General features: G+C 38.4%; 1 pseudogene; it reads right to left on the reverse strand.

Moving 5' to 3' along the window:
• Positions 1–6,420: 6,420 nt before the first annotated feature.
• Positions 6,421–6,948, reverse strand: LOC136153012 (M-phase phosphoprotein 6 pseudogene; annotated as a pseudogene).
• Between the last annotated feature and the right edge of the window lie 3,034 nt (positions 6,949–9,982).

Here is a 9,982-nt window from a genome sequence, read left to right on the forward strand (position 1 = left end):
GAACTAATCCTAGTTTGCAAAGTAGACGATAAATCTTACCCCCACATAGTCTACAACCTATAAGCTATTGTGTGTAGATGAGGGTGGAGGTGCTAAGTGCTATTAGACAAGAAGGGCCTTGGCTTCATAATATGAAAGTAATTTCTTTAATTCCACTATGGACAGAATACCGCACAATTGCACTCATCTCACACGCTAGTAAAGCAATGCTCAAAATTCTCCAAGCCAGGCTTCAGCAATACATGAACCGTGAACTTCCACATGTTAAAACTGGTTTTAGAAAAGGCAGAGGAACAAGAGATCAAATTGCCAACATCCACTGGATCATCAAAAAAGCAAGAGAATTTCAGAAAAACATCTATTGTTGCTTTATTGACTATGCCAAAGCCTTTGACTGTGTGGATCACAATAAACTAGAAATTCTGAAAGAGATAGGAATACCAGACCACCTGACCTACCTCCTGAGAAACCTATATGCAGGTCAGGAAGCAACAGTTAGAACTAGACATAGACTAACAGACTGTTTCCAAATAGGGAAAGGAGTACTTCAAGGCTGTATATTGTCACCCTGATTATTTAACTTATATGCAGAGTACATCATGAGAAACGCTGGGCTGGATGAAGCACAAGCTGGAATCAAGATTGCCAGGAGAAATATCAATAACTTCAGACAGGCAACTGACATCACTTTTATGGCAGAAAGTGAAGAAGAACTAAAGAGCCTCTTGATGAAAGTGAAAGAGGAAAGTGAAAAAGTTGGCTTTAAGCTCAACATTCAGAAAACTAAGATCATGGCATCCGGTCCCATCACTTCATGGCAAATAGATAGAGAAACAGTGGAAACAGTGGCTGACTTTATTTTTCTTGGCTCCAAAATCACTGCAGATGGTGACTGCAGCCATGAAATTAAAAGACGCTTACACCTTGGAAGGAAAGTTATGACCAATCTAGACAGTATATTAGGAAGCAGAGACATTACTTGGTCAACAAAGATCCATCTAGTCAAGGGTATGGTTTTTCCAGTGGTCATGTATGGATGTGAGAGTTGGACTATAAAGAAAGTTGAGCACCGAAGAATTGATGCTTTTGAACTGTGGTGTTGGAGAAAACTCTTGAGAGTCCCTTGGACTGCTAGGAGACCCGACCAGTCCATCCTGAAGGAGATCAGTCCTGGGTGCTCATTGGAAGGACTGATGCTGAAGCTGAAACTCCAATGTTTTGGCCACCTGCTGTGAAGAGCTGACTCATTTGAAAAGACCCTGATGTTGGGAAAGATTGAAGGCAGGAGGAGAAGTCGATGACAGAGGATGAGATGGTTGGATGGCATCACCGACTCAATGGACGTGAGTTTGGGTAAACTTCAGGAGTCAGTGATGGACAGGGAGGCCTGGCGTGCTGCGGTTCATGGGGTCACAAAGAGTCGGACATGACTGAGCACCTGAACTGAACTGAACTGATGGCAAAAAATAGAGGAAGATCTTTTTAACTAACGTGATTTTCAGACAGTGCTGTTCGGTGAAAAATGAAAAGTGCAAAAGTTTACCCATGGTAAACTATGCTTCATTAGCAAAGATGAGGACATAAGAAAATGCACACATACACACAATTTTGCAAAAGATATATAAGAAGAATAAATCAAGTGCTAAAGTGATTGGTTGCATTCAGAAGCTAGATAGGAAAGGATTGGAAAGTAGTTGGCACAGGAACAGGTAATAGGATTAAGCAGAGAGGAACACTTCTTCGTGTAGCTCTAACTCTTAGAATCACAGGAATATGTTGCAAACCTCCACATCAAATAATAAACAATTAATATCAACCAGAATGTAAGAGAATCCAAAGTGGAACACAAATAATATTAAATAAACTCAATTGTATTAAAATTAATAGAAAAAGAAAAAAAAAACACTCAAGGGGCTTGAAAAGCAAAGAACCAGCCTAAAAACCTTTGAACAACTAGAATATGGATGAAATACTTAGTACAGTGAAAAATTATAAACAATACACAAAAGCTGCAATTTAGTTAGCAATTTTGTTTCTCCTAGTGATGCAAGTTAGCAGTTCTGAAAAATAGAGATACAGTTAATATTTCAGAAAGAAAGTTGATTGTTGCGGGAAAAATAAAGTTGACAGCCAGACTGTGCAAACAGGCTATCTCTGCCAATGAAATTCCAGCAGTATTGTTCAGAATGCCATTTCTCTGTTAATGGATATTCTTTTCACATTAATCACATAGTAATTGCAAATAACACAGAAACACAAAAGTCTTTTAAAATTCTCCAGTATACATTTATTTACACAGAACTGCTTTTTCTTCCCTAAAACTAAAGTTCTAAGATGATCTTTAATATCAATTTCTAAAATTAAATAGGAAAAAAAAGGCTATTCTTTCATTGAATTCTTCAAGCTGGAGATCTTGGTTATTCTGAGAATTTAGGAACAAAGACTTTGGGGAATAAAATAATGTCTTCTAGCAGCTTGAAAACTCCATCTTTTCTTTAGAAATAGTTGAGACTATTACCATATAGGATAAAAATCCAATATAAAAGTGTCATTTAAAGATAGCAATTATTAATGTGTAAAGAAAATACATTAAAAAAAAACTAAAATGAGTTCAGAATTTTCTGAACAAGGTATTTTGCTTTCAGGTTCCATTTGTCAATATGTGCATTCAACAAAGACCCACTAAGCACCAGCTTTGGGCTGACCCCACTCTCATTCTGGTTCTGGTCACTCTCTGGTTCTGAGCACACATTAGTGAATTTAAAATGCAAATAATTCTTATAGATTCAGCCCCAGGAATTTAGAAAATAAACATATGTTTCTTCTATATTGAAGGAGGGGTTATGGTACACATGAAGGGTCTTCACTCTACTTTATTCTGCACATGGAGAGAAAGGGTACTTACATTGGCTAACAATCCAAGCACTTCAAAAACAGCATTTTGTCATAACCATGACCCTTCTCTGTTTTACAGACTTGCTCTTGTTTTACAGTACTTGCTGTGTTTTACAGACCTGGAAACTGTGGTTCAGAACCTCAAGTGACTAAACAGAATTAGATAGAAGTAGAGCTAAAGACATTTAAAGAGTGATGAGAGGTTTCTAGCTTGAGCGGTAGGTCCCTCACTTTCATGACGTTCAAGAAAAAAAAAAAAAAGAAAGAGAATGAATGGACATAAGGATTCCCATTATAGAGCTATTCATTGTCCATCTATAGGTCAGTTTCACAGTGTACTTTAGAGAGTAAATGATTGTCTCTGAAGTTCTGCGAAGAGAATTTCTATGGAGGCATTAAGCATAAGAAATGAGAAAAAATAAGATTGCTGCATCGATCTGATGAAGTGGCAAGGAAAAAGACAGCCTGGGGACAGTATCCTTCTTATTTCTAATTCCTACCTTTGTGGCCTTGGGCAAAGAGCTAACATCTTGGACATCAAAGTCTCACCTGTAAAATAAAAATAATGAAACTGGTTTGGCAATACTGTTGGATGTGAGAGAGGAAAAAGAAAAAAACATGTTGAATGCAAATCATCTGGGGTACAGTTAGCATTTGGTTACTAGTACCTCTCTTCATGGCTCAAGGTCAAAGCAGGACCCGCAGAAACGCTGAGTTGGTTGTGGGCTCCCTGACCTACGACAAGTCCCCAGGGGAGAGGACTATGAATGGGAGAAGCTGAGGTAATAGGATCTGGATGGGCAGATTCTATAAGGCAGCATTTTGGGACAAAGCCACAGATGTGATGATTGAATTCTGGAATTGCCCTCTGCAGGTCTTCAAGGTCAAGCTGACGCTAATCCAGTGAGCTTTCACCCAGAAACAGCAGATGGTCTTTATGTTTTTTTAGGACCCTTCTAGCCCTCAGGCTCTGTGATAGAATCATCTTTAACATAACCAGCCTTTAATTTTCTTTTTCCAGCGTTTTCTTTTGAAAGTTGGAGAGTACAACTGATTGCTTACCTTCCACTGCCTCTCAGTGGGGCATATTTATAGAATAACCACATGACAGCCAGAAATACCTTCAGATCAGGAGGGACACCGACCATCTGTTCTTCGGATAACGTGCTTCGAGTGATTTCTCCGGGATTCTGGTACTTAACAAAATGTTGCCACAGCATCATCCAATCTGTGTATTTATAGGAAGGAGAATGTGTGTACGTTACATATTTGGACTTGTTTCTTTCAGCGGGAGAAATATAGCCTCTGCCATATGTTTGCTGCACACATAATTACCTTCCCACTCCTTACATCCAATTTTAAATATTTCACTATTCATGTAGCAGCAGGTTAGAATCTTCCCCTTGAGTCCAGATACACTTACACTCATCATCCTGGAAGAGAAGCCCTTTGTGAGATGGTCATTAATCAGATAATTGCTAACTTTCAAGCTGATTCTCTAAATAAACATTCCCCATCTTGAGGTACCTCCTAGAGCTAGGAGAGAAGGCCATGGTGCCCAGGTTGTTTCTAAGGCATGTGCCTTCTCAATCCCCCTGACTCTCCCCAACACCTATTGCCCTTCTTGTGTAAATAAAGAAGTTGTTGATAGTATTGAAAATCATAACTGTGTTGACTGAACTTGGTCCTTATGCCACGCTGCGCTACACACAGTATATGCATTATCTGGTTTTACGTATCACTACAGCTTTCTGGGGTGGGACTCCTAATACTCCCACCTTGTTGTTCAATCACTAAGTCATTCCTGACTCTTTGCAATCCCATCAACTGCAGCATTCCAGGCTTCCCTGTCCTTTGCTATCTCCCAGAGTTTGCTCAGACTCACGTCCATTGAGTCAGTGATGCCATCCAACCATCTCATCCTCTGTTGACCGTTTCTCCTCTTGCTTTTAATCTTTCCCAGTATCAGGGTCTTTTCCAGTGAGTTGGCTCTTTGTATCAGGTGGCCATACAGATGAGAAAGCTGAGGCTTAGAGGGAGTAAATAGCTCTTTAAAAAGTCCCTTGACTTCAAGAGAGAGTGGGTTCAGGCAGAAACCTCCTGTCCCCAATGTGACTTCAGGTCCTGCCAGGACCTAGGGGTGAAAATACACTTCTGAGAGCAGTTATCTAAGCTCTGTCTCAGGTCCCCACCAGCCTCCTCCCCATCTGGAAAGAAATAAAAAAAGAACAGGAATGGTTTCAAGCCTAGATCTGCATGTCTAAAGGGGATTTCTTTTTGTTGAATATTTCCAACATTCATTGATTCAACCAATATTCAATGAAAGTCTTCCAAGCGCCAAATATTTCTTTAGACTCTGGGGATACTGTATTCCATAAAGAAGCCAGAGCCCCCTTTCTCATGGGGCTGATAATTCTGAAAGAAGAGACTGACAATAAACAAAGAAGAAAACAGCAGGAAATCATAAAGTCTGCCATAGAAGCGATACTGAACAATACTCAGAGACAGCTCTGTGGTTGCTTCAACTTTCGGTTTGATGGAGTGAACTGAGGCCAGAATGAGAAGGTCAGGCAAATGAAACTCCTGGGGAGGAACGTTTCAGACAGAGGGGAAAAACTCATCCTCTTAAAGATTCAGATGGAAGCATAGAAGAACCAGAACTCCAGTATGTGAAGGAATTCGGCAAGGAAAGGGAGTGCAGAGGCAAGTAGGGACGTGTCGTGAATATATTGGGTGTGTATCAGGGTAGGGAGACTGGAATTTAGTAAGGTGTTAATAGATGATGTGGAGGATTTTTATAATCTGATGTGGAGGATGTTTAAAATCTGATTTACATTTTCAGAATTTGGAATGGATTTTAAGATGGGGTACAGTTGATGAGAACAGAACCAAGAAGAACCATTAAGATACTAACATAGTGTTACTGAGTCTAAGCTTGTACTGCTCACCACAAGACAGACCAGTAGAGTGAGAGGTGAGTTGCTGGGGCAAGAAATAGTGATTTTTTTAAAATATGAAAACAGTTATTTATTATAGAACAATGTCTAAAAATTAATGAAAGGCTTAAACAACAACAAAAAACATAATTCCACACATTGACATTGACTTTGTAGCACGAAAATTCTTAGCACAAAGAGGCAAGTTTGTTCTTGATGAATTAATATAATAAATTCTCAAGACATGATTCCAAAATATATGTATGAACTGACTTGACATGTTTATAAACATAAGGGCAATTTAAACACTGGTATTAGTTTCCATGAGTTCAATTTAAGGTTAGTGACTGGAGAGTTACATTAGAAAAAAAAATCTGAGATAAAATATTCTTTAGGGAGCTATCACATACCTATGTACATTTGAAGACCAAGGGTTAAAAGTTCACTCTTGATGAACACCGCTAAGCAAAGGATGTATAACCTCCATCACAGGTCTGTTCCAAAAACAGCATGTTTCCAAAAGTATACATTTCTTTACAAATAAACATTACGACCCTAATAACTATAGAGGAACTGACAGAGTGAGTTCCAAAATATGCTCTCACCCCTGAGCCATATCTTAAGGCCTCCACTTTAATCTTGGGGCTTTAAGAACATCTTCTTTGCTTTAATTGGTTTTATGTCTCCATTTTCATCTTCTTCGTAAATGGCATGGTCTTCTTTTCTTGGCAAACTTTTTCCCAATTGTCCCCACCAAGGTCTCATATCTTCTAGCCATTTCTTCATCTGACACATCGAGTTCCACTGTTTGCTCTTCAATGTCTTCTGCTTTGTTCTTAGCGTTCATCTGAAGCATTAATTTCCCAGCCTCAGGATTAAATCCTCTGAATGACATTCTTCCATAGGGAAGGTCTTCACACAACAAGAAACTCTGCTCTTCTATAATGAAACTCTCTCTCTCTTTCGGCTCAGGCAAATCCAAGTACCAGTGCTCTTCACTAATGATTTTCTTTTCTTCCTCTTCTAGTTGTTTCTTGGTTTCCGAGTCCAGTCCCCTTTGCATGAACTTCATGCGTAGCAAGTTCTTGGACAACTTCGTTTTGCGCCGGGCTGCCATGCTGACTCCCACCGGGCGCCGCAGTCTGCAACTGAAGAAATAGTGATTTTATTTGGAAAGTCAGAAGACCAAGAAGATGGTGGACTAGTGCTCCAAAGAAGCATCTTACCTGAGTTAGAATTCAAGATGATTTTATCGAAAAGGGGAGGGAGTGTGGCTGCTTGCTGCAGACTTCTTGATGCTGGAATCTTTTGTTCTTGCAGCTGCCCATGGAGGTCAGAACATGATGTTCCTATAAACTTCCAAAAATATTATCCTCTGTTTGTCTCTATATGAACAGAAAAGTGCTGTATGTTTAAAAGTCAGAGCCTTGAGAATGAGCTATCTGGTATATTTCAGGTTATAGGTAACATTCTTTCACACAAGGTGCAGACAGCATAACCAAGCACAGGCAACAGAGTGTAAAGATAAATCGAAAGGAATAGCTGCAGTTTGGAGTCAGGTTTGTTCCTCTTTGTTATAACAGAAACGCTAGGTCAGTGGAAGGAGCAACAACTTTTGCCTGAGTGGGACTTCCCAGGCAGGGGATAGAGCATGCATCTCTTTTGAATTCTATCTAGAAAGAGAAACAAGCTCTCATCAGGTAGAGAAAGGAGGAAGAATGTTTCAGAGGAAACAGACATTGCAAATGTACAGAGTATGTTAGGGAAACATTGTCTCCAGACAATGGTTTGATCAAAAATGTTGGAAACAGACCAGGAGGGCTTTGAGCAAGTGCATCCTTATCTCAGATAGAGCCCCTCACTATGCAAACGAGCAAAACCAGAATCTACAGTTCAGCAAGACTCTCAGGTGAATTGCATGAACATCTGAGTCTGATAAATCCTGGTTTAGATAAACATGCTATTGTTCACAATACATCAGGCCTGAGAAAGCCAGAGAGGATGTAGGACTGGGCAGAAACCCGCGGGGTGACAGCAGCTGGGGCCTGGGGTGGGCAGTGCGATGTCAAGAACACAGGTGGGCGCTGGATCTTCTGCCTCCTCCTTCCAGCTGTGCTTCTGGCAGAGCTGCAGGCAGGGAAGTGTTCTCAGGGCCCCTCTTTGCCTATGTCTACCTGTGAAGGTATTAATTTAAATGGATGCAAAGACAAATTGGAAGGAATAAATAAATGAATTTTCTGAAATAAAACCACAAAAACGCCCCTTGATTGTCATCAGAAGAACTTGTGCACTGAAAAAAGGAGAGATTAACTGTTATTTTTCAAGAGAAAAACTGTCTAAATCACTTGATTTACTCCTGTATGGAGTTTGGGTTATTCTTTTGTGTATTTGAGGAGTCTACTCTTTTATGACGTTATGTTATTGCTATACAAACAGAAGCTTCTTTTTCTTATACTATGTTTTTCATAATTCTTATCATGCTTTAAGATACTATATCCTTTTTTAGCACATTATTGTTCGCACCTGAATATTTACAGTGTAAACTTGGGCCACGGTGGACTACAGTTTGAGGTGCTGGGAATACAGTTAATAAGAAATAACCTAAAATGTTAAATTACACTCAGTGTATGTGAAATGTGTCTTTGATGCTCATGCAACTTGTTTATTTCAGTGCTGGATGGCATGTCACTCTGTCTTAAATCTCTGCAAGAAAAAAAAATCAATTAGCATTGTAGAGCTGGTAATTCTACACTATATTCTGCAACAAGGGGAATGACAGAGAAAGAGCAATTTAGGCTGATAGCTACATCAACTGTTGTACAGTTGATTAAAAATTTAACAGTTTTTCTGATGAATGTCCTAGCTCAGATTTGAAAAACACTGACGGATTTAATTTTCCACTGACTAAATAATCATTTTATAAACCATGTATAATTCATGTAATGGCAATGTTATGGGCTTGTTAAAAATGACTGCTACTAAACAGTTAAGACTCTGTAGCCAACACAGACTTACAATGGATTATTATCAGAATTAGTTGGCACCCAATAAATAGAATGGGCTTTTGCATTCTGAATCTTTAAAATGAAATGAATTTAACCTATTAGCCTCAGTAACATCCACCCCACCCCTTTGGCCACAACTCCAAAATATATGTTTGGGAAAAAATGAAATTTGTTTGGTTCTAAGGATGTTTATCAGTCAAATAACATTAAACAAGATATTCAGCTTTCCTAAGTTCAGTTTTTTCACTAGGAAAGTGGTGATAGTTGTACTTACTAAACAAGGTTTGCAGGGAGAAAGTTAAGTGATTTTTTTCCTTTTTTTAAACTACTTTAAGTATATATATATATATATATATATATATATATATATATATATATTTATATTTACAGAAATGGAGAAAAAAGCTTGAAACTTCATATGGAACCACAAAAGACCCTAAGAGTAGTCAAAGGAATTTTGAACAGGAACCAAGTGGGAGAGATCATGGTTTGAAAAATATAACAAGGCTACAGTAATCCAAACAGTACAGTAATAGCATAAACTGAACACATACAACAATGGCACAGAATGGAAAATCCAGAAATAAACCCACACATCTGTAGTCAATTGATATCTAACAAGGGTCTCAAGAATATATACTGCATTAAACACAGTATGTGATTTACTTTATAAAATATATAAATTAGTACATCTCTCATACTTTAAGGGAGCTACTTTTTTATCCTAAAGTTTAAGACTTCTCTTTCATATCCAGTGAATAATATGGGCTCTGATTTAATTGGATCCATGAAATGCATGCAACTAGAAAATGAAACTTTGTGCTAAAAAATCAATTACATTAGAGAGTCCCCTGTTCTTCCACACAGTAGGATATAAAGAAAAAGTTACTTGATCAACTTGTGGCATATGAGATAATACAGCTGAACTACTCAATTAGAGTTTTCATCTATCAAGTCATCATTTTGGTATCATGCCACTATATAATTTGTTCCTTTGACTTTTCCTTTTCTTGCTTTCTTTTTGCTTGCTTACTTCAGTTTTTATCCTTCATTCCCTTCTTTCCTTCTTCCCTTCTTTCTTTCTTTCTTTTTTTTTTTTTTTTTTTTTTTTGTTCCAAGTACCAAGCCAGGGTTTGGGATATAAAG

Source organism: Muntiacus reevesi, chromosome 22 (genome assembly GCF_963930625.1).
Source record: "Muntiacus reevesi chromosome 22, mMunRee1.1, whole genome shotgun sequence".
Taxonomy (NCBI): domain Eukaryota; kingdom Metazoa; phylum Chordata; class Mammalia; order Artiodactyla; family Cervidae; genus Muntiacus; species Muntiacus reevesi.